Source organism: Cannabis sativa, chromosome 4 (assembly GCF_029168945.1).
Source record: "Cannabis sativa cultivar Pink pepper isolate KNU-18-1 chromosome 4, ASM2916894v1, whole genome shotgun sequence".
In the NCBI taxonomy this organism is placed as follows: domain Eukaryota; kingdom Viridiplantae; phylum Streptophyta; class Magnoliopsida; order Rosales; family Cannabaceae; genus Cannabis; species Cannabis sativa.
Window position 1 is genome coordinate 19,941,193 of NC_083604.1, and position 26,014 is coordinate 19,967,206.

At 31.5% G+C, this 26,014-nt stretch overlaps 1 non-coding gene across 1 annotated transcript; it reads left to right on the plus strand.

Moving 5' to 3' along the window:
* Positions 1-6,792: 6,792 nt before the first annotated feature.
* On the plus strand, positions 6,793-6,899 carry LOC115721537 (small nucleolar RNA R71). The gene has a single exon (XR_004012552.2). It is a non-coding gene; the product is annotated as a small nucleolar RNA R71 (small nucleolar RNA).
* Positions 6,900-26,014: the final 19,115 nt, after the last annotated feature.

Consider the following 26,014-nt stretch of genomic DNA (forward strand, 5'->3'; position numbering starts at 1 on the left):
AAGTAGATGCATCGAATAACCTCTTATGTATAGTTTGCCTTCAATTATTGTCTATCGAGGCACTGAATACAAGAGTTTTCGCGCCTCGTTTTTGTCATTTGGAAGTCGCCTGTTGAGTAGATAGTTGATGACAGGGGTCATCCATGTAGGTGAACTGTCTATCATCTCCACGTCTTCCTTTACACATATACTTGGCTCGCGTAGCATCTCTATCGGAACCAAGTTCAATTCATCCAAGTCGTTCTGCGAGGCCAGTTTTGCCAAGGCATTAGCGTTAGAGTTTTGTTCTCTTCGAATTTGTTTGATTTTAAAGTAATCAAATTTTTCCAAGTTCTTTCAAAACCTTCTCTAGATACTTAGCCATTTTCAGGCCCTTGCCCTGGTATTCCCCTAGAACCTGATTTACAATCAGTTATGAGTCACTATGGCAGATGAGATTCTTAACTTTCAACGCCTCAGCTATCTTTAAGCCAGGGATCCAGGCTTCATATTCAGCCTCATTGTTTGATGCATCAAATTGAAATCTCAAAGCATAATGAAACTTAAAGACCTCTGGTGAAATTAATATTACCCCTGCACCTAAGCCCTGCTCGTTGGATGCACCATCCACGTATAACTTCCACGTGTCTGTGTCTCGGTGAAAAGGCAGAATTTCTTCTGGAGTTATTCCTTCTATTAAGAAGTCTACCAAGGCTTGGCCCTTGATGGATGTTCGAGGGTGGTATGTTATGTCGAACTGCTCCAGTTCGATTGACCATTTTATCAATCTTCCTGAAGCATTTGGTTTTGATAAAATTTGTCTGAAGGGCTGATCAATTAACACTTTTATGGGGTGCACTTGGAAGTAAGGCCGTAGCTTGCGAGACGAATGGATTAGGCAGAAAGAGAGTTTTTCAAGAGGGGGATACCTCGACTCTGCCCCCAGTAACCTTTTACTTACATGGTAAATAGGTTGTTGGGGCTTACCCTCTTCTCGCTCTATAGCCGCACTAATCGCATCTTCTGAGATAGCCAGATAGAGGAGTAATATTTCTCCAGTTATTGGTTTGGCAAAAACTAGAGGCATTGCTAAATGCCTTTTAATGTTCTGAAAGGCCTCTTCACACTCTTCTGTCCACTCAAATTTCTTATTTCCTCGCAATACATTGAAGAATGGCAACACTTATCAGTCGACTTTGAAATGATCCTGTTAAGTGCAGCCATCCTTCCTGTTAAGGCTTGTACTTCTTTAGGCTTTGTTGGTGATGACATGTCTATCAAAGCCTTGATTTTTTTAGGGTTTGCTTCAATACCCCTCGCGTTGACTATGAATCCTAGAAATTTTCCTGAGGAAACTCCAAAGGAACACTTTTTTGGGTTTAGCTTCATATTATACTTCTTTAATATTTTGAAGCATTTCATGAGGTCCGTGGTATGATTCCTAGTTTTCTCTGACTTTACCAACATATCATCGACGTAAACCTCCATGTTTTGTCCGATCTTATTTGCGAACATTTCATTCACCAATCGTTGATATGTTGCCCCAGCATTCTTCAGCCCAAACGGCATGACCTTGTAGCAATAAAGTCCCATGTTGGTTACGAAGCTCTTATGTTCCTGATCTGGGACATGCATTTTTATCTAGTTATATCCAGAATATGCATCCATGAATGACATAAGCTCGTGCCCGGCAGTTGCGTCCACTAACTAGTCAATCCTAGGTAGTGGGAAAAAGTCTTTTGGGCACGCCTTATTCAGATCAGAAAAATCAATACAAGTTCTCCGAGTTCCATCAGGATTTGGGACGAGAACAGGATTGGCTATCCACGAGTGGTAAAACACCTCGCGTATAAAGTTGTTGACTAATAACTTGTACACTTCCTGTTTTAGCGCCCCTTGTCTTTCGAAATCCAAGGGTCTCCTTTTCTGCCTCTTTCTTGGGTAGTTTGGATCGACATTTAAATGATGGCAAATAATATTAGGGTCAATCCCTATCATATCTCCATGGCTCCAGGCGAACTGATCTTGATTTGCCCTTAAGAAATTTATTAGCTACTATTTTAACTGCTCGTCCAGTTTCTTCCCAATGTAAACACACTTTGTGGGATTTCCTCGGTCAAGAACAACTTCTTCCAATTCTTCAATTGGTTTTAACAAGTTTCTTTCATCTTGAATTCGAGGATCAAGATCTTTATCCTTCTTTTTGCTTTCTTCTACCAAGACCACCATTAACTGATGACCGACTTTTCTATGATGTAGCTCTATGCGATAGCAATCACGAGCTAGCATCTGATCGCCTCGCACCACTCCCACACCCTTTTCTGTTTGAAACTTCAGGGATAGGTGCTTGATCGAACTAACTGCCCTTAGTCTGATCAATGCTGGACAACCCAATAATATATTGTAAGTCGATGGCAGGTCGACAACAAGAAAGTCTTGCATAATTGTGGCAGATAGGGGTGCCTCTCCCAAGGTTAATGCAAGCTCGATTATGCCCTGAATGGCGATACTATCGCTGTTGCGATATTTAGCACACGCAAGTGTACGTATCGTTTCAAGTAGTAAAACTCACGAGGAGTGAGGTCGATCCCACAGGGAGTGTTGTTAAGTACGTTAAAATTAAACTTTTACTTCTATTTGATTAAATAAAATATAGGAAAAATAATGAAGTATAAGAAAAATAGTTGGAAGCAACGATTCGAGAAAATTGATAGTTAATAAACTAGGGTGTCGATTTCAATTGTTTTTATTAAATATGGCTTAATATGATTATTTTCCTAATATTAATTCCTATGCAATAGCAGGTTTACTAAGGTAATTTATAGTCTTCTCAGATATATAAACCTCAATTACATGCAAACTTTCTACTCTCGTGATAAATTTAACATGCAACAGGCATTAAACACAGAAACCCTATAAGCTATCTAAACCATATAGGTACTCTCGTCCTATATCGAAATTCAGTTCTATTCTACTATAGCATATTTGACACTCACTTCTCAGATCTCGCATCAAAATCATAAACAGTTAATTGGTGGCCAGACAATTAAAAGTAATTAAGCACAAATAAAATAGAATACATAGAAATTAGGGGGAAAATTAATCATATTAAAACCATAAACAATATCAAACAATATCCATCTAACCCTAATAAAGTGTTTAGTTACTCATGTTCAATGAAGCACAATTACACATATTAACTTAAAGAAAAGAGATGAAAATAGAGAAGAAAAGAAAAGAAGAATGCTGAAAAACCCTGAGCAGTATGTCTCCAGTATTGCAGTTGATCTCTCCACTATTCTCTCTTTTTTTTCTCTCTGAGATTGCTTGCTGAAATCAACTCCATTCTTCCCTTTATATAGGCATTGAAGGCCTAAAAATATGGAAAAAAACGCAATATTTAAATTCCCATTCGGATTTAAATTTTTGGGAAACCTCAAACGAGATATTTTTTTTCTACTGCGTTGACTGATAGGATTTTGGCCATAACTCTCTCAATATTGCTCAGAATCGGACGATTCAAAATGTTCCGGAAAGATAAAAGAGAGATCTAGAACTTTCATGTTTTGACTTTTTCCAAAATCTAATCAAAAAACCGTCGAATTCAGGCTTGAAGTTTCGGCTTCCACAATTTTCTCTATTTTAAATATCATGATATTTTTTATCTTTTTCCCATCTTTTTCTCTGATATTTTTCTAATCTTCTTCTATTTTAAATCTGTAAAAATAAAAGATAACAAGCGTAAAAATGCTCCAAACACGATTAAAACTCAATTAAAAATATACTAAAATTAATCTAAAATTAATACTAAAAATAACCTAACAAATTCCCCCAAACTAAGCTTTTACTCGTCCTCGAGTAAAACACTAAATAAACATTAGACAAGTCAATCTCCAAAACATGAGTAATTTTCAAGTAGCTTCAATAACATGATTATGAAAAAAATTCACTTATGCATATAATCCAGAATTTCAGTTCAATTACACCATTGACAGATTTCAATTTATTTTCATTTAGCTCGTGAAACTATAGAATGCAATTAACTAACAATTAAACCACTTTATGCATGCCAATTACAATCATCAATCCACTAACCCAAAATTCCATATGCTTGCAATACTTACTATTCTCCACTAATATAGATTAATGCACAACCAAGAATCAGAAGGTCTTTCAAGGCTTGTAATGTTAGGCTTAGGGTAAAGGTAGTTGAAATGGTCATTTAGGCTTGTCTATACCATAAGCTTCTCCAATCATGCCAATCCCAATACCCCTTTTTCTAATTACATGAGAGATATATTTTTTTTCTTTTTTTCAACAAGATTGCAACAACTTTCTATTTATTTTTTTTTCTAGATTTGACACTGGTTGTCAGATTTTCTTTTTTATCTTTTTTTTTTCAAGTTGTTGCCAATCATTTTTTTTTTCACATTTTTTTTTCACACACATACAACAAACTTCCCATATGAATTCCCCCAAACTAAAGATCTACTTATGGTATGGTTAGGGTTAAGTTTTGGATATTCATGGGTTTATCTTTTTAGGCTCAATATGTGTAGAACAAAGAATAGGTTGAGGCTCAAAAAAGGGTAACTAGGATAAAATTACATCGATGGCTTGAAAGGCACAATCGATCCAAAAAAAAAAAGCCTAAATCACTTTCCTAGTCATGCATAATTTATTATTTCGCCTCAAATAGCAAGCAAGCAAGTTCTAGAATTTATTTCAAACAACTTTCCACATTCCACAATCAGCATACATAAAATAATTCAATTACTAGCAAATTACCTAATATGATTCCATGTTCTTTCAAGTATAAAATTGAAATTAGACAAGAATGTAATATCGCCACGCACACGGATTTTTCGAAAATAAGTGAACTTTTCAAATCATGCTATCTACCTACTTTTAAATTGACTCATATTATAAAAATTGACTCAAAACAATAAAAACTAAAAACTAAAAATTAAAAATTAAAAGACATAAAAATAAAAAACAAAAAACTAAAAATAAAAATTTAAGTCACCCCCCAAACTAAAGTGACACATTGTCCCCAATGTGACATTAAAGAAAAAGGAAAGGAAACTTACCTGAGCGCCACATCAGTATGGCGGTGGAGGTGGTGGCGGGTAGAATCCACCTCTCGCATCCATGAGGGCCTTTGTGCCAAACGAAGAAAACTGACCTCCAATGTTGCAAATTTTAAAGCTTTCCTTAGATTGAGAGTCACCTTCATATTTCCCACACAACAGTCTTTTCATACGTCGTCGAACAGTTCGAAATCGTTCTTTAGACTTCCCTTTCGTCTTGTTGGTAGTGACTTCTCGACCATCCTTTACAACTTCCAGTCGACAACAAGTAGGAATTTCAGTTGCAGCAAATACTTTGAAAGTCTCTTCTTCTTTTTGAACACGCAACTTTAACTCCCCCTTCTGTACATCAATTAATGCTCTTCCCGTTGCTAGGAATGGTCTTCCCAAGATGATAGGAATATTCTCATCTTCTTCCATGTCAAGTATTAAGAAATCAGCAGGGAAGATGAACTTACCAACCTTTACCAAGACATCTTCAATTATACCCCGAGGATGAGTCAAAGACCGATCTGCCATTTGTAAAGTAACTGTTGTGGGTTTGGCTTCCCCTAATTTTAATCTTTTGAACATTGATAGGGGCATTAAGTTGATACTGGCTCCCAGATCACATAAAGCTTTTGTTTGTATAGAACCCCCTATTGAGCATGGGATGTTGAAACTACCCGGATCTTTTAGCTTGGGTGGTAGTTTCTTTTGCAGGACCGCACTGCACTCTTCAGTAAGTGCCACCATCTCAAATTCTTCCAACTTTCTTTTCTTAGATAGGATATCTTTCATGAACTTTAGATAAGTTGGCATCTGTTCCAAAGCCTCTATGAATGGGATGTTGATATGCAGTTTCTTGAATATTTCAAGGAATTTTGAAAACTGCTTATCTATCTTATTCTTCTGAAGTCTTTGAGGATAAGGAATTTTGATGTGATGGTCAATGCTGATGGGTGGTGGAGTTTCTTTTTGTTGAAGACTGTCAGTAGTCTTCTTCTTTGTTGTTGTTGGTGCTGGATGTTCATCTTCTTCATTCTCTGGCTTAGCTTGGCTCGGGCCATCATAACTCTTTCCACTCCTCAAGGAGATTGCTTTACATTGCTCTTGTCCTTTTACCTCACTAGTGCTAGGTGAATTTTCTTGAGCTTGTTTTGCCACTTGAGTAGCCAATTGTTCCATCTGAGTTTCTAGAGTTTTAATAGAGGATCTAGTCTCCATCATGAATTGGAGCAATAAATCAGCTTGGATATTGGATCCTCCACTAGGACTTTGTTGTTGCAGCTGTTGTTGGTTTTGTTGGGGCTGATTTCTCTGCTGGTAGAACGCCTGCTGGTTGCGCCCATAATTATTATTTTGGGCATAGTTTCCAATGGCTTTTGCTTGATCCATTGGTAAACTATTCACATCCACCGGACATTCCTCATAGGGGTGAGGACCTCCACATAGCTCACAAACCACCTGAGCTTGTTTTACTTGAACAGTTATCAGTTTTGTTAGGGCCTCTACCTGAGCTGTCAACTTGGTAATAGCATCCACTTCATACATACCTGCAACTTTTTTAGATGGACCTCTTTCTGTTGACCATTGTTGGTTAGTCATGGCCATCTCTTCAAGTAATTCAAAGGCCTCATTAGCACTTTTCCTCATGAAAACTCCACCAGCAGCGGCATCTATGAGTGTTCGGGTTTCATTCATCAACCCATTGTAAAAGTTGTGCACTTGCAGCCACTTCTCAATCCCATGATTAGGGCACTTTCTCAGTAAGTCCTTGAACCTCTCCCATGCTTCATAAAGAGATTCACTGTCCTGTTGGGTGAAGTTATTGATATCAGCTCTCAGCTTGGCAATCTTTGCAGGAGGAAAGAACTTGGATAGGAATTTCAGGGCCAATTCCTCCCAAGTGTTGATAGAATGAGTTGGTAAAGAAATAAACCAACTTTTGGCTCGTTCCCTTAGTGAGAATGGGAACAGCCTTAGTCTGATGGCGTCATCGCTAACTCCGTTCATCTTGAATGTCTGGCACAATTCTTCGAAGTTGGCGAGGTGCATGTTTGGGTCTTCTGACGGCAGTCCCCCAAACTGGACTGAAGATTGGACCATCTGCAGTATGGCTGGCTTGATTTCAAAGTTGTTTGCGTCAACAGCAGGTGGCCTTATGCAGGATCGGGCCCCTGTCAAGTTAGGAAGTAAGTAGTCCCTCAGGCTACGGTCATTGTTGTTATGTCCATTAGCCTGGTCTTCTACACCTCCTCCGTTGTGTCCATTGTTACCATTATTGGCGTTGTCAGCCATGACTTCTTCTTGTTCAATCTCTAGTGCCGCTCTTTCCAATTTTCTCCTCCTTCTGTTTCTTCTACAGGTCTTTTCTATCTCAGGGTCAACAGGTAATCTGGCAATTGGTCCTTGACTTCTCATAAACTATTGAACCTGAAAGCAGAATAAGATCTTGAGACAACAGAGTTAGTACTTAAATTAGAAAGAAAAATCAAATTAGAACAAAATTTAATTTTTAATAATATTAACTATTACTCCCCGGCAACGGCGCCAAAAACTTGTTGCGATATTTAGCACACGCAAGTGTACGTATCGTTTCAAGTAGTAAAACTCACGAGGAGTGAGGTCGATCCCACAGGGAGTGTTGTTAAGTACGTTAAAATTAAACTTTTACTTCTATTTGATTAAATAAAATATAGGAAAAATAATGAAGTATAAGAAAAATAGTTGGAAGCAACGATTCGAGAAAATTGATAGTTAATAAACTAGGGTGTCGATTTCAATTGTTTTTATTAAATATGGCTTAATATGATTATTTTCCTAATATTAATTCCTATGCAATAGCAGGTTTACTAAGGTAATTTATAGTCTTCTCAGATATATAAACCTCAATTACATGCAAACTTTCTACTCTCGTGATAAATTTAACATGCAACAGGCATTAAACACAGAAACCCTATAAGCTATCTAAACCATATAGGTACTCTCGTCCTATATCGAAATTCAGTTCTATTCTACTATAGCATATTTGACACTCACTTCTCAGATCTCGCATCAAAATCATAAACAGTTAATTGGTGGCCAGACAATTAAAAGTAATTAAGCACAAATAAAATAGAATACATAGAAATTAGGGGGAAAATTAATCATATTAAAACCATAAACAATATCAAACAATATCCATCTAACCCTAATAAAGTGTTTAGTTACTCATGTTCAATGAAGCACAATTACACATATTAACTTAAAGAAAAGAGATGAAAATAGAGAAGAGAAGAAAAGAAGAATGCTGAAAAACCCTGAGCAGTATGTCTCCAGTATTGCAGTTGATCTCTCCACTATTCTCTCTTTTTTTTCTCTCTGAGATTGCTTGCTGAAATCAACTCCATTCTTCCCTTTATATAGGCATTGAAGGCCTAAAAATATGGAAAAAAACGCAATATTTAAATTCCTATTCGGATTTAAATTTTTGGGAAACCTCAAACGAGATATTTTTTTTCTACTGCGTTGACTGATAGGATTTTGGCCATAACTCTCTCAATATTGCTCAGAATCGGACGATTCAAAATGTTCCGGAAAGATAAAAGAGAGATCTAGAACTTTCATGTTTTGACTTTTTCCAAAATCCAATCAGAAAACCGTCGAATTCAGGCTTGAAGTTTCGGCTTCCACAATTTTCTCTATTTTAAATATCATGATATTTTTTATCTTTTTCCCATCTTTTTCTCTGATATTTTTCTAATCTTCTTCTATTTTAAATCTGTAAAAATAAAAGATAACAAGCGTAAAAATGCTCCAAACACGATTAAAACTCAATTAAAAATATACTAAAATTAATCTAAAATTAATACTAAAAATAACCTAACAATCGCCAGCAAAACTGCACATATTTACCATGCAAGGCCTCAGTTTGGCCTTTTCGAGCCCCATCTTCTTCAGCCTTTCCTTGTAAAGGATGTTCACTGAACTCCCGTTATCTATCAACACCCACTTTATCCTTTTATTGGCGAGCTGGATAGTAATCACCAATGGATCGACGTGAGGATGCCTCACATTCTTCTCGTCTTCCTCCGAGAATATGATTGGAGGTTCTTCAGTTTTTACCTTCTTGGAAGGTTCAGGTGTTGGAATTTATTTTACCAGGATCTTAGATCTACTCACAAGTATGTTGTTTAACACCCTAAATATGAACTTTCTAAAACAATAATTAAACACATATAAAGTTAAGAAAACCTTACATTGATGGCAGCGGAATAATGTCTCCTTCCACTCAGATCTCTAACCCTTGTATCCTTTCTGTCGCAGAGTATTATCAAGATCTGAGCCCGAATGTCCTTCTCTTTGTATGCGATCCTTCACAGTCTTCCAATCTATGATTGAGGTACCACTTGCTGTGTGTGGGCACTACTCTATCACTAAGGGTTCGAAATTTTGAAGAGGAAAAGAGAGAGGTATAGGGTCGGCTATAGAGAGAGAAGTGGAAGGCTCAGTTTTTCTGAAAAAACAATTTTTGATTTTCTGATCAAAAGGCATATTTTGAACCGAGCCATCACTTTCTATTTATAGGCAACTACTAGGTTTAGGTTAGTAATTATTTGGCATTAAAACAATGAAAATATTAATTGGAAAAAGCTCACTAAGTGGCCGGCCACAGGTGTTGTTGGACCTCACTTAGATTTTGCAGTTTTCACAATTTTATTTCTATTTTCTCAAAAATGCCAATTTTCCAATTCTAACCTTTTAAATGCCAAAACTAATTATTTAATAACTAAAATAGATTATTAAATAATATTGTCATTTAATTTAATTATTAATTAGACATATAGAGTCTCTTAATTAATAAATAAACCTAGAATCTCTTTTCTTTACAATTTCACCCCTGCTTAGTAAAAATTCACAAATTAGATATAGTCTAACTTTAGAATTATAATTGATTAATCACAAATCAATTATTGAGTTTTACAAGCAGTATAGTCTCAACTAGAATGGGGACCATGGATCTATATTCTGAGCTTCCAATAAGTGAACCGAATTTACTAAGTAAATCCTTACTTATTAATTCCTCGTTGAATCTACTCTTAGAACTTAGAATTGCACTCTCAGACTTATATAGAGCATATTATATGTTCCACGATATAGATATGCTATCTCATTTAACCTTTGTTATAATCTTATTGTGATCAAAGATCCTCTATATAGATGATTTACATCGAGATGGGATAATTTTACCGTTTTCACCCCTCAACGTATTTGGCCCCTTAAAACACTTAGCTACCTGTAAATGATGTTTCAGTGATATATGAATTATCCACTTGAAACAAGAGCTCATCCATTTACTTCTATTTAGCTAAGCTCGAAGGGAATCATCACTTGACTTCTATACACCAGTAGAAGCTATAGATTCCATATTTATGTTCAGCACTCCCACTCAGTCATACTATCACGTTCCCAAAATATACGTATCACCCTGACCCAAAATTAGGCTTAACTAATAAATCAAAGAACATGAATAGCACTCCTGAGTTGAGCCTAAGCATATCAGGATTTAGATTCTTTTAATCTTAAGATCAACTACTGATATTGACTTGGAAAGATACAACGGTAAGTTTATAATATCTTAACTAAGTTCAATATCGGTCCAGTCCAATGTATACTCCATACATTCGAAACTAGTATACTTTACCAATGTCCTGGAAAGAACATAACACTTACTCCAAGTGTAAGTACACATCATCGCTGATTATTGTTGGAATATTATTTTACCAGGATCTTAGATCTACTCACAAGTATGTTGTTTAAACACCCTAAATATGAACTTTCTAAAACGATAAATTAAACACATATAAAGTTAAGAAAACCTTACATTGATGCAGCGGAATTAATGTCTCCTTCCACTCAGATCTCTAACCCTTGAATCGTTTCTGTAGAAGAGTATAATCAAGATCTGAGCCCGAATGTCCTTCTTCTTCAAGTTTGATCCTTCACAGTCTTCCAATCTATGATTGAGTTACTGCTTGCTGTGTGTGGGCACTTACTCTTTCACTAGGGTCGAAAAAGATGAAGGAGAAAAGAGGAGAGAGGGTTTCGGCCAGGTATAGAAAGTGGGGAAGGCTCAGTTTTTCTGAAGAGAGAAATTTCTGTCAGAAAAGGCTTGTAAAAAACTTGTGTTTTTACTGAGCCATCACTTTCTATTTATAGGAAACTACTAGGTTTAGGTTAGGATTTATTTGGCATTAAAATAATGAAAATATTAATTTGGAAAAGCTATTTAAGTGGTCGGCCATGGTGTGTTAATGGGCCTCACTTAATTTTGCAATTTTATCAAATTTTATCTCTATTTTCTCAAAAACGCCAATTTTCCAATTCTAACCTTCTAAATGCCAAAACTAATTATTTAATAACTAAAATAGATTATTAAATAATATTGTCATTTAATTTAATTATTAATTAGACATATAAAGTCCATTAATAAATAAATAAACCTAGAAACTCTTTTCTTTACAATTTCACCCCTGCTTAGTGAAAATTCATAAAATTAGACATAGTCTAACTTTAGAATTATAATTGATCAATCACGAATCAATTAATGAGTCTTACAAGCAGAATGTTCTCAACTAGAATGGGGACCATGGATCTATATGCTGAGCTTCCAATAAGTGAACCAAATTTACCAAGTAAATTCCTACTTATTAATTCTTCGTTGAATCCACTCTTAGAACTTAGAATTGCACTCTCAGACTTATATAGAGCATATTGTATGTTCCACGATATCAATATACTATCTCATTTAACCATTGTTATAATCTTATTGTGATTTAAAGATCCTCTATATAGATGATTTACATCGAGATGGGATTTCTTTACCGTTCTCACCCCTCAATGTATTTTGCCCCTTAAAACACTTAGCTACCTGTAAATGGTGTTTAGTGATCTAATAATTAGTCAGTTAAACAAGAGCTCATCCATTTACTTCTATTTGCTAAGCTCGAAGGGAATCATCACTTGACTTCTATACACCAGTAGAAGCTATAGATTCCATATTTATGTTCAGCACTCTCACTCAATCATACTATCATGTTCCCAAAATATACGTATCACCCTGACCCAAAAGTAGGCTTAACTAATAAATCTAAGAACATGAATAGCACTCCTGAGTTGAGCCTAAGCATATCAGGATTTAGATTCTTTTAATCTTAAGATCAACTACTGATATTGACTTGGAAAGATATGTATAACGGTAAGTTTGTAATATCTTAACTTAGTTGCAATATCGGTCCAGTCCAATGTATACTCCATACATTCGAAACTAGTATACTTTACTAATGTCCTGGAAAGAACATAACACTTACTCCAAGTGTAAGTATACATCATCGCTGATTATCACATCAGTGTAAATCCAATAACATTGATGAAACAGGGACCAAAACTTTTGATTCATATGATCACAATCACATTCCACTGTGTTGACGATACTATAATTGTGAATAAACATATGATCTGGATTTAACTGATTTTATGTGTATGAATGTAATAAACATATTAAACCATTAGCATGTAAAATTCATGCAAACATCAATCACTTCAAATTTCTTATATTGATAACTAATCAGATTGTAAAGAGTTTTATTTAGGGCATAAAACCCAACAAACTCCCACTTGCACTAATATAAAACAAACTGTGCAAATAGGTCAATCTGATGTCTTGATCTTCATATCAAATGTAGTATATTTGAATCCACCCAAACTTCTGGAAACTAGTTCATAAATACACTTATGAAACATCCTTTACTATATGCTTTACTCATCAAGGGATACTAAAATCTTTACTGTTTTAAAAGTACATCTGAATTAACAGAAGACATATCTCTCATATTTTAAAATATGTAATTGAGATAATACAGTGTAGACTTTTCTTCAGTGATATAACTTTCTGGTATTTTCGAATAGACCAAGTTATAATTCTTCTCTGGTAGAGCTTGAATTATTATTCAATAATTCCTCCACCCCCAAAGTAAGTACCATCTTATATAAATTTCGAAATTAGATGGTGAGATACAAGGACAACTGATACACAGTTCCTTAATATCTGACATATAGATCACTTTCATAAATCTTTCTTGAATATCTTCTAATGTTCCCTATTTGATTACATCTCAGATAGCTCCCACTCAATATCAGATGTCTGGTTAAATAATACTTTTAACCTCTGATTGTATTAATCTTAAAACTTTAAGTCAAGACTAAGTCATCAACATAGCAGACTAGTATTTGAAGTGAAAAATACATGCCAGAGATAAAGTAATCAAAATTAAGATACCATCAAATTTTATGAGGATTAAGAATTCTTGGTTCAAGTCATTCGAATGGACTGAACTAGAGTTCTTTATCTTATTCTCATAATTCTGATAAGCTATACTTATCCATGTGAATGATTAGATTTGCTTTTCAGTAGTGTTCTTAAGTACCTATCACAATTATCAACCTAATAAAGATGGGTATAGAACTTTAAAATTCTCCCACTCAATTAAGGTAGTGTGAAACTTTAACAAAGAACTTTCAAAGGTATCAAACTTTTACTTACAATAGTAAAATCGAAATGGAACATACAATCAAGATCAAGAATTTATATTGACAATAGCTGACTCATTATATTACTTCCATGTTTAAAGAAGATATGTGTTACATAGGGAATTGTGGAATAGACTCCACCCCTAAGAATATACATATAGGGTACCTGTGGATAACCTCCACCCCTAAGTATATAGAGATTATGATCCACCCCTAAAGGTTGTAAAGATCATGATTCTCGTAGTGTGATAGAGTTTATGTGGAGTTGAATACTATCCAGAGTTCATTAGATATAAAAGATCGTTGAACTGCATAGTTTTCTTAACTTTTCTCCACCTCTATCAGATCATAAGATCCTTTTATTAAACAAATTCTTAATAATTGTATGAGAATTAACAATTATTGATAAACATAGAAATAATTTCTAGTGTTTATATAATATAACTCTATGAAGAGTTGAAAATATTATAGAATTTGCATCAATAATAAAAACACCTACACATACAAACATACAAATATAATGTGGTAATAATTGATGAAGATAAATTAAATGAACCTCATTCTCATAAATTGCAATATTGATTTCGAAAAAAAAGAACTTTATTAAAAAAAATGTATTGCAACAATATGAGAAAAACAGGGATAAATATCCCTAAATTAAAATTTGAAATTCAAATTGTCTTTAAACTAAAACAATTAATTCAAAAATAATTGAAGAACTTCATCTTCATCTGGACGATTTCACCCTTTGGCCCAGCTTTCTGATCCAACTCATATGAGTTCAAGTAGCTTGGCCTATAAGAAGAAGAAAACAAATAAACAAAGTTTAGTCCAGAATCATAAATCTAGTTGGATAATAATTCACTAAAACTTTTAAAGTTTATAGATGGAAATACCTTGTTTCTTTGCAAGAAGTTTAGGACACTTGGGTTTCCAATGACCTTTCTCATTGCAGTAGAAACACTTTCCTTTAAGTGTAGCATCACCAGAAGGAACAGCCATTTTATTCTTCATGGCTTTTGTTCGCTTCTTGGTGTTGTTCCACTTCCTCTTCAATTTGGGCTTTGAAGCAGAGGCAACATTTGCTTCAGGTTTTATCGTCCCATTACCATTCCCAGGATTGTGAGGTTTACTCCCTTTCTTCTTAGGTCCTCCAATCAAATTTTCATAAGTTTGAAGGTCATTGACTAATTCATGAAAGTCAATTTCCTTCTTATTCATGACATAATTTGATGTGTATAGTAGAAATGTTGGAGTCAGGCTATTCAAGATAAGACTTACTTGAGTAGCACTGTCCATTTCAGCACCATGATCCTGGGCTTCTTGGAAATAACTGGACATGAGGAGAACATGGTCACGCACGTTTTGATGAGGTTCCATCCGTGCATTAATGTACTTCTTAGTCGCGTCAAAGCGTGACTGAAGTGATGCCTTACCGAATAGCTCATTTAACTTCGTCATAACTTCAGCAGCCTTCTCGGTTTTAGAAAACCGAGTTTTGAGGGTGTCAACCATGCTAGAAAGCATAAAGTATAGAGCTTTGTCATTTGCTTTCTGCCAACGCTCATACTTTTCTTTCACAGCTTTGGATGCATTGTCCCCAGGCACTTCAGGTGACGGCTCAGTTAAAACAAACAAGGCACTTTCTCCTATGACAGCAATATTAATGTTCTCATTCCATTTATTAAAGTTAGATCCATTCAGCTTATTTTCAGTCAACAGTGATAACATGGGATTCATTTTGACAAAACAGGATACTACCAAATAATAGAAATCAACAAATAGAAATTAATAATGGTTTAACACACAAAATCAATTCAGAAATTATAAGCACATAGCAAGTAGGAATGATATGAGAAAATACTTAAAAATTCAATCCTAAATAATTTCCAAGGTTTTCAACAAACTGATATCAGTGTCCCGTTTAGGCGAGAGTCAAAGCTACCATCAATTGAATAGAGTTGTCAGCTCATCTAAAATCTTAAACATTCTAGCAACCTTTTATTCGATCAAGATTGGAATCCAGCGTTGTCCCGTTTAGGCGAGAGTCAAGGCTATTCTATCTTATGAGCTTCTACCATTGTTTCACAATTTGCAAGTCAAATATGGTCGCCACCATTAGGGTGATCTATACCATATAAAATACTTACAAACCACTTATCATGCGAGATTAAACGGTGCGAAATTGCTAATGAACGTTCCTCCATTAGGGAGGATAACTCACTAAAACAAACGCGGTGTAAAACCCACAATGGAGATCGAATATCTTAATAATAATAAAGCTCATTATTTAAAATGTATTTTCTTTATTATTCTAATAAATAAATTCTCATTAAATTCAAAATTTAGAATTGAAATTCAAAATAAGAATTTAATATAATATTTATAAAATTATACTTAGATGGTGATTGAAATAAAATTAATTATTTCCATCTTAGTAATAATCTTAAATATAAATATTAAGGAAATTAATTTAAGTTGAATTAAATTAAATAATTAGCAACTTAAAAATTTCCTTTGAGAATATATTTATTGGGTTCGAAAATTTAAAGTATATAAAAATACAATTTTCGAAAATAATAAAAATAGAAAAGAAATACTTCAAGCAAAAATATCACCTATCTAGATATTCTTTGACTAGTTAATTCAATTTCTAATAATATATATATATATTTTAAATTCATTTATTTAAATTAATCAATTAAATGAAAAAATCATTGATTGTAGTTGGTCCAAGAATTAATTAAAATAAATAATTAATTTACAACTCAATCTATTTTTCAAGATAGAAATTCGAAAATATTGCATAATTAAAATGCAATTTTCGAAATTGATTAAGAAAATAAAGAAAAATATATATATTGAAAATTATTTAAATTTAAGTTGAAAAATTAAATTTCAACCTAAAAATAATTTTCTATTTAATTAAGTGTCATGAAAAATCAATAAATATTTAAGTATCATGATGAAAATCAACTTAGATATTTAGATTCTTCAAGTTAATTAAATGTATTAAATTCAAGAAATAATAATTAAGTGTAGAGAAGGCTTAATTATTAATTTCTAGTTTAATACTAGGAAAAATATACTTAATTGTACCAAAATTAATTATTTAAATAATTAATTTCACAAAGTATAATATTTTCCTATTTAAATATAAGAAATAATAAGTAGTCTAGAAATTAGTATCTAGAAAATATCTTATTTGACTAAGTATCTTTTCAAAAATTTGAAAAATATCTAATTTAAGTTAGATAGAAAAAATCTAAAACTTAAATAATTTCAAATTTAGATTTAATTAAATATCAAAAATTAAGTTGTAACCACTTAATTTGAAGATATATTTTTAAAGTTAATATTTGAAAAGATATTAACCTAAAAATTATCTAAAATATTCCATTTTAAGTTAATATTTGAAAAGATATTAACTTAAAAAAATATCTTAAGAATTTTTAATAACTAATGCCTATGATTCCTCAACTTGATTTAAAATTTAAATCAAATATTCAAATTTAAGTTAGATAAGAAAAATCAGTTGTTACAACTAATTTATAACTTAAATATGAATATTTAATTAAACAAGCTCCAGAAAGAATCTAGTTAGTTAAAATTCTATATTTAATTAAATACAAGAAAAATACAAATAGTTTGTCTAGAAATAATATCTAAACTAAAAGTGTTTTTCTTAAAATTAACTTTAAAATATTAAAATGAAAATAAATTTCATATATTTTAAAAGTTAATTATGTTGCTAATTCAATTTTATTAGGTCAAACTAATATAATTAACCTAGTACAGTTATTCAAATCAGGCAAATGGGCCTTCACAATTGGGGTACTTCATGTGAGGGGGTGCTGGGTTCAGTATGTCGTACCCACTTCTATGGCTCCCAACTCTCACACAAGGCCCAAAAGAGAGGAATTTAACCTTAAAATGAATAACTGTTATTAATTGAATAGGTCCAATAACTAAATGGACCTAAATAAAATCTATCATGGTGTGACATTTTATTTAGCAACAACCTATATGCATCTATATAATAAAATAAACATATAGGCTCACACAGGCACACTTTGGATGGATCCTATCATGTTGCTAGGTCATACACAGATGAAAGAAGATTGTAAAATTTACCTGTTACAAATTATTAACTTGACCAAGGGAGCCATCAGATCATTAGATCTGGCAAAAAGTAACCATGACTATTTGCAATCAAGTAATAATAGGTTTTGAAAAACTTACACACAAGTTTAAACCATATACTCCTGCAACAAGGTTAGCTGGATAGTTGGAAGTAGGATTTATTTGATTTTAAATAAATATTTCGAAAAATAAATAATTAAATAAAAAAATATTTTAATTTTCGAAAAAATAAAATTAAAAAAAATATTTAATTAGTTTCGAAAATAAAATAAAAAATAAATTTAAATTTCTAAATTATTTTAAAAATAAATATTTAAAATTAAACCTACTATTTTGAAAAATTAGGTTTCAACCAACCTAAATATCATTTTAAAATTTGCTAACTACTTTTAAAAATTAAATGTTATTTTAAAAATAAAAATTAAATAAAAATTAGAAAAGATAAATGAAATATCTTTTAAGATTTTAAATTTAATTTAAATAGATAAAATAACAAAATTTAAAAGTTAGCAAAATATCTTACATCTATTTAAAATTACATGATTATAAATATCTTATTTTAAATTTAAATAAGGTCAAAATATCTAAAAAAGATTTAATTTTTTTTTAAAAAAAAAATATATAAAAATCTGACCTTAAATTTAAAAATAAGATAAGATATAATCAAATTTAAAAATAAGATAGATTCTTAAGCAAGAAGATAGATACTAATTCTATTCAAATTCAAATTACATTAATATCTTGAATTAAATTTAGAAAATATTAAATTAATTCAAAATTATAATTAGAATTGAATTAGGAATAGTAATAGTATATATACAAAACTATACCAAAAATCGGAAGTTAATTCCATGAAAAAGCATGAAAAATCGAAGAAAAACGAAAAAATTGTGAACTATACGGACAGTTTCGCGATCGCAGGAAAATTTCAGCAGAGCCCCGATTTTTTCAAATCTTGAAAAATTCATAACTAATTCAAATAAAATCGAAATTGAGTTCTGTAAAAGGCTAACTTGCTTAATTTTTTCCATACTATCCAATAAAAATAATTCCAGAAACAAAATCGCAATTATTTTTCACGAAAATTTACAAACATCAATCAATCATCAAATAACACTCAATACAACATGATACCATCCAAAAACAAACAAACAATCGTTTTAAAGTCCAAATTTCATGTAAGTAAATCAATTACCATGGCTCTGAGGCCAGTTGTTGGAATATTATTTTACCAGGATCTTAGATCTACTCACAAGTATGTTGTTTAAACACCTTAAATATGAACTTTCTAAAACGATAAATTAAACACATATAAAGTTAAGAAAACCTTACATTGATGCAGCGGAATTAATGTCTCCTTCCACTCAGATCTCTAACCCTTGAATCCTTTCTGTAGCAGAGTATAATCAAGATCTGAGCCCGAATGTCCTTCTTCTTCAAGTTTGATCCTTCACAGTCTTCCAATCTATGATTGAGTTACTGCTTGCTGTGTGTGGGCACTTACTCTTTCACTAGGGTCGAAAAAGATGAAGGAGAAAAGAGGAGAGAGGGTTTCGGCCAGGTATAGAAAGTGGGGAAGGCTCAATTTTTCTGAAGACAGAAATTTCTGTCAGAAAAGGCTTGTAAAAAACTTGTGTTTTGACTGAGCCATCACTTTCTATTTATAGGCAACTACTAGGTTTAGGTTAGGATTTATTTGGCATTAAAATAATGAAAATATTAATTTGAAAAACCTATTTAAGTGGCCGGCCATGGTGTGTTAATGGGCCTCACTTAATTTTGCAATTTTATCAAATTTTATCTCTATTTTCTCAAAAACGCCAATTTTCCAATTCTAACATTCTAAATGCCAAAACTAATTATTTAATAACTAAAATAGATTATTAAATAATATTGTCATTTAATTTAATTATTAATTAGACATATAAAGTCCATTAATAAATAAATAAACTTAGAAACTCTTTTCTTTACAATTTCACCCCTGCTTAGTGAAAATTCATAAAATTAGACATAGTCTAACTTTAGAATTATAATTGATCAATCACGAATCAATGAATGAGTCTTACAAGCAGAATGTTCTCAACTAGAATGGGGACCATGGATCTATATGCTGAGCTTCCAATAAGTGAACCAAATTTACCAAGTAAATTCCTACTTATTAATTCTTCATTGAATCCACTCTTAGAACTTAGAATTGCACTCTCAAACTTATATAGAGCATATTGTATGTTCCACGATATCAATATACTATCTCATTTAACCATTGTTATAATCTTATTGTTATTTAAAGATCCTCTATATAGATGATTTACATCGAGATGGGATTTCTTTACCGTTCTCACCCCTCAATGTATTTTGCCCCTTAAAACACTTAGCTACCTGTAAATGGTGTTTAGTGATCTAATAATTAGTCAGTTAAACAAGAGCTCATCCATTTACTTCTATTTGCTAAGCTCGAAGGGAATCATCACTTGACTTCTATACACCAGTAGAAGCTATAGATTCCATATTTATGTTCAGCACTCCCACTCAATCATACTATCATGTTCCCAAAATATACGTATCACCCTGACCCAAAAGTAGGCTTAACTAATAAATCTAAGAACATGAATAGCACTCCTGAGTTGAGCCTAAGCATATCAGGATTTAGATTCTTTTAATCTTAAGATCAACTACTGATATTGACTTGGAAAGATATGTATAACGGTAAGTTTGTAATATCTTAACTTAGTTGCAATATCGGTCCAGTCCAATGTATACTCCATACATTCGAAACTAGTATACTTTACTAATGTCCTGGAAAGAACATAACACTTACTCCAAGTGTAAGTATACATCATCGCTGATTATCACATCAGTGTAAATCCAATAACATTGATGAAACAGGGACCAAAACTTTTGATTCATATGATCACAATCACATTACACTGTGTTGACGATACTGTAATTGTGAATAAACATATGATCTGGATTTAACTGATTTTGTGTGTATGAATGTAATAAACATATTAAACCATTAGCATGTAAAATTCATGCAAACATCAATCACTTCAAATTTCTTATATTGATAACTAATCAGATTGTAAAGAGTTTTATTTAGGGCATAAAACCCAACAATTATCACATCAGTGTAAATCCAAAACACTGATGAAACAGGGACTTAGTCTTTTGAATCATATAATCACAATCACATTCCACTGTGTTGACAATACTGTAATTGTGAATAAACATATGATCTGGACTTAACGGATTTTGTGTATAAACATAATAAACATATTAAACCATAAGCATGTAAAATTCATGCAAACATAAATCACTTCAAATTTCTTATATTGATAACTAATCAGATTGTAATGGGTTTTATTTAGGGCACAAAACCCAACAAACTCCCACTTGCACTACCATAAAACAAGTTGTGCATTTTAGTCAATCTGTTGTCTTGATCTTCAGATCAAGTGTAGTATATTTGAATCCACCCAAACTTTTGGAAACTAGTTCATAAATACATTTATGAAACATCCTTTACTATATGCTTTACTCATCAAGGGATACTGTAATCCTTACTGCTTTAAAGTACATCTGAATAAACAGAAGACATATCTCTCATATTTTAAAATATGGAATTGAGATAATGCATTGTAGAATTCTCTTCAGTAAAATAACTTTTTGGTAATTTTGAATTTACAAAGTTATAAATCTTCTCTGGTAGAGCTTGAATTATTATAAAATAACTCCTCCATCCCCAAAGTAACCACCATCCCAAAATCTTGAATGAGTTGGGGTAGACATAAGGATAACTGATATACATTTCCTTAACATCTAACATATAGATCACTTTCATAAATCTTTCTTGAATATCTTCTAACGTTCCTTATTTGATTACATCTCAGATAGCTCCCACTCAATAGTAGATGTCTGGTTAAATAATACTTTTAACCTCTTATTGTTTGGAGGGATATCTAGTTGTGACTTATTGTATTAGTCTGAAACTATAAGTTTCTTTTAAGACTAAGTCATCAACATAGCAGACTGGTATTTGAAGTGAAAAATACTTGCTAGAGATTAAGTAATCAAATTAAGATACCATGAGAATTAGAAATCTTGGCTCAAGTCATTCGAATAGACTATGCTAGAATTCTTTTATTTTATTCTCATAATTCTGATAAGTTATGTCTATCCACATGAATGGTTAGATTTGCTTTTCAGTAGTGTTCTTAAGTTCCTAACACAAGTGTCAACCAAATAAAGATGGGTGAAGAATTTTAAAATTATCCCACTCAATTAAGTTAGTGTGATACATTATCAAAGAACTTTTATTGGTATCATTATTTACTACAACAGTAAAACGAAGCTGGAACATATAATCAAGATCAAGGATTTATTCTGATAATAGCTAATTCATTATATTACTTCTATGTTTAAAGAAAATATGTGTAACATAGAGTACTATGGATTTTAAAAATCCACCCCTAAGTATATAGAGATTATGATCCACCCATAAAGGTTATAAAGATTATGATTCTCTAAGTGTTATAGAGATTATGTGAGGTTGAATACAATCCAGAGTTCATTAGATATAAAAGATCGTTGAACTGTATAGTTTTCTTAACTTTTCTCCACCCCTATTGGATCAAAAGATCCTTTTATTAAACAAATTCTCAATAATTGTATTAGAAGTAACAATTATTTATAAACAGAGAAATAATTTCTAGTGTTTATTTAATATAACTCTATGAAGAGTTGTAAATATTATAGAATTTGTATAAAATAATAAAAAACACTTACACATACAAACATATAAATATAATGTGGTAATTGTGGTTTAAGATAAAGTAAATGAAGCTCAATCTCATAAATTGCAATTTATTTGTAATAGAAAATAAAATATTATTAATAATAAAAAAAAATGTATTGCAACATTATGAGAAAAATAGGGATAAAATTCCAAACTAAAATTCGAAATCCAAATTGTTTTGAAACTAAAAAAATTAATTCAAAAAATAAATAAATGAGCTTCATCTTCATCTTGGACGATCTTCACCCTTTTGTCCAGCTTTCCAATCCAACTCACTAAGATAGCATCTGAGTTCAAGTAGCTTGGCCTATAAGAAGAAGAAATAAATAAACAAAGTTAGTTCAGAATTAAAAATCCAATTAGATAATAATTCACTAAAACTCATCAAGTTTATAGAAAGAAATACCTTGTTTCTTTGCAAGAAGTTTAGGACATTGGGGTTTCCAATGGCCTTTTTCATTGCAGTAGAAACACTTTCCTTTTAGTGCATCACCAGTAGCAGCAGCCTTTTTGTTTTGAACTGTTTTCACAACTTTGGCTCGCTTCTTGGTGTTTTTCCACTTCTTCTAAGATTTTGGGTCTTGAAGTAGAGGCTACATGTGCCTCAGGTTTAACTGTCCCATTACCATTGCCAGAATTGTGAGGTTTATTCCCTTTTTTTCTTGGGTCCTCCAATCAAATTTTCATATGTCTGAAGGTCATTGACTAACTCATGAAAGTCTATTTCCTTTTTATTCATGACATAATTTGATGTATAGGGCAGAAATGCTGGAGTCAGACTATTCAAGATAAGGCTTACTTGAATAGTGTGATCCATTTCAGCACCATGATCCTGGGCTTCTTGGAAATAACTTTCCATAAGGATAACATGATCACGCACATTTTGATGGGATTCCATTCGTGCATTGATGAATTTCTTAGTCGCGTCAAAGCGAGACTGAATAGATGCCATACCGAATAGCTCAGTTAACTTCGTTATAATTTCTGCAGCCGTTTCAGTTTTTGCAAACCATGTTTTAAGGGTGTCAACCATGCTGGAAAGCATGAAGTATCGAGCTTTATTGTTAGCATTCTGCCAACGCTCGTACTTCTCTTTAACACCTTTGGTTGCATTGTCACCTGGCTGATCAGGGGACGGCTCAGTTAACACAAACAAGGCACTTTCTCCTATGAGAGCAATATAATGTTCTCATTCCATTTTGGAAAATTAGATCCATTTAGCTTATTTTCAGTCAAGAGTGATAACATGGGATTCGACATGGTTATACAGGATACTACAAAATAATAAATAAAAATCAATAATGGTTTAACACAAAATCCAAGAGAAAATACTAAAAAATACAATCCTAAATAATTTCCAAGGTTTTCAACAAACTGATATCAGTGTCCTGTTTAGGCGAGAGTCAAAGCTACCATCCATTGAATAGAGTTGTCAGCTCATCTAAAATGTTAAACATTCTAGCAACCTTTTATTCGATCAAGATTGGAATCCAGCGTTGTCCCGTTTAGGCGAGAGTCAAGCCTATTCTATCTTATGAGCTTCTACCATTCTTTCATATTTTGTAAGTCAAATACAGTCGCCACCATTAGGGTGATCTATACCATATAAAACACTTACAAAGCTACTTATCTTTCGAGATTAAACGGTGCTAACTTGCTAATGAACGTTCCTCCATTAGGGAGGATTACTCACTAAAGCAAAAGCTATGTAAAATCAACAATGGAGATCGAATATCTTAATAATAATAAAGCTCATTATTTAAAATGTAGTTTCTTTATTATTTATAATAGAATATATTCATTAAATATCAAATTTAGAATAAAACTCTAAATAGAATTTAATTTAATATTTATAAAATTTTACTTAGATGGTAATTAAAAATAAATTAAATTATTTCCATCTTAGTAATAATTTTCCAATAAATATTAAGAAAATTATTTAATGTAAGTTGTATTAATTTAAATTAATTTGCAGCTAAAATTTAAATTTTCATGAGAATTTATTTATTGTATTTTGAAAAAGAAAGTATAAAACTTTACTATTTTCGAAATACTTAAACAATAATTACTTAGAAAAAAATACTTCAAGCAAAAATACCACCTATCTAGATTTTCCTTTGACTAATTAATTCAATTTCTAATAATATAATTTAATTCATTTATTTTAAATTAATCATTAAATGAAAAAATCATTGATTTAAGTTGGTTCAAAAATTAATTAAAATAAATAATTAATTTACAACTTAATCTATTTTTCAAAATAAATTCAAAATCACCTTGCATAAATAAATGCAATTTCGAAATTGATTAATAAAATAAAGAAAATATATTTTGAAAATTATTTTAATTTAAGTTGAAAAAATAAATTTCAACTTAAAAATAATTTTCCATTTAATTAAGTGTCATGAAAAAAAAATATTTAAGTATCATGATGAAAATCAATTTAGATACTTAATTTTTCAATTTAATTAAATGTATTAAATTCAAGAAATAAATAATTAAGTGTAGAGAAGACTTAATTATTAATCTCTAGTTTAATACTAAGAAAAATATTTTTAACTTAAATTGTACCAAAATTAATTATTTAAATAATTAATTTCACAATGTATAATATTTTCCTATTTAATATTAGAAATAATAAGTAGTCTAGAAATAACTATCTAGAAAATATCTTATTTCAACTAAGTATCTTTTCAACAAAAATTTGAAAAAATATCTAATTTAAGTTGTTATAGAAAAAATCTAGAACTTAAATATTTTCAAATTTAGATTTAATTAAATATCAAAAATTATGTTGAAACCACTTAATTTTGAAAAATATTCCATTTTAAGTTTAAAACTAACTTAAAAAATATCTCAAGAATCTTTAATAACTAATTCCTAGAATTTCTCAACTTAGTTTTAATTTCAAAAAATATTCAAATTTAAGTTAGATAAGAAAAAATCAGTTAAAATAACTAATTTATAACTTAAATAGGAATATTTAATAAATAAGCTTCAGAAAGAATCTAATTAGTTAAAATTCTATATTTAATTAAATACAAGAAAAATACAAATAGTTTGTCCAGAAATAAAATCTAAAACTAAGAGTGTTTTTCTTAAAATTAACTTTAAAATATTAAAATGAAATATAAATTTCATATATTTTAAAAGTTAATTATGTTGCTAATCAATTTTATTAGGTTAAACTAATTTAATTAACCTAGCACATTTATTCAAATCAGGAAAATGGGCCTTCACAATTGGGGTAGTTCATGTGAGGGGGAGTTGGGTTCAGTACGTCGTACCCACTTCTATTGGCCCCCAACTCTCACACAAGGCCCAAAAGAGAGGAATTTAACCTTAAAATAAATAACTGTTATTAATTGAATAGGTCCAAAAACTAAATGGACCTAAATAAAATCTATCATAGTGTGACATTTTATTTAGCAACAACCTATATGCATCTATATAATAA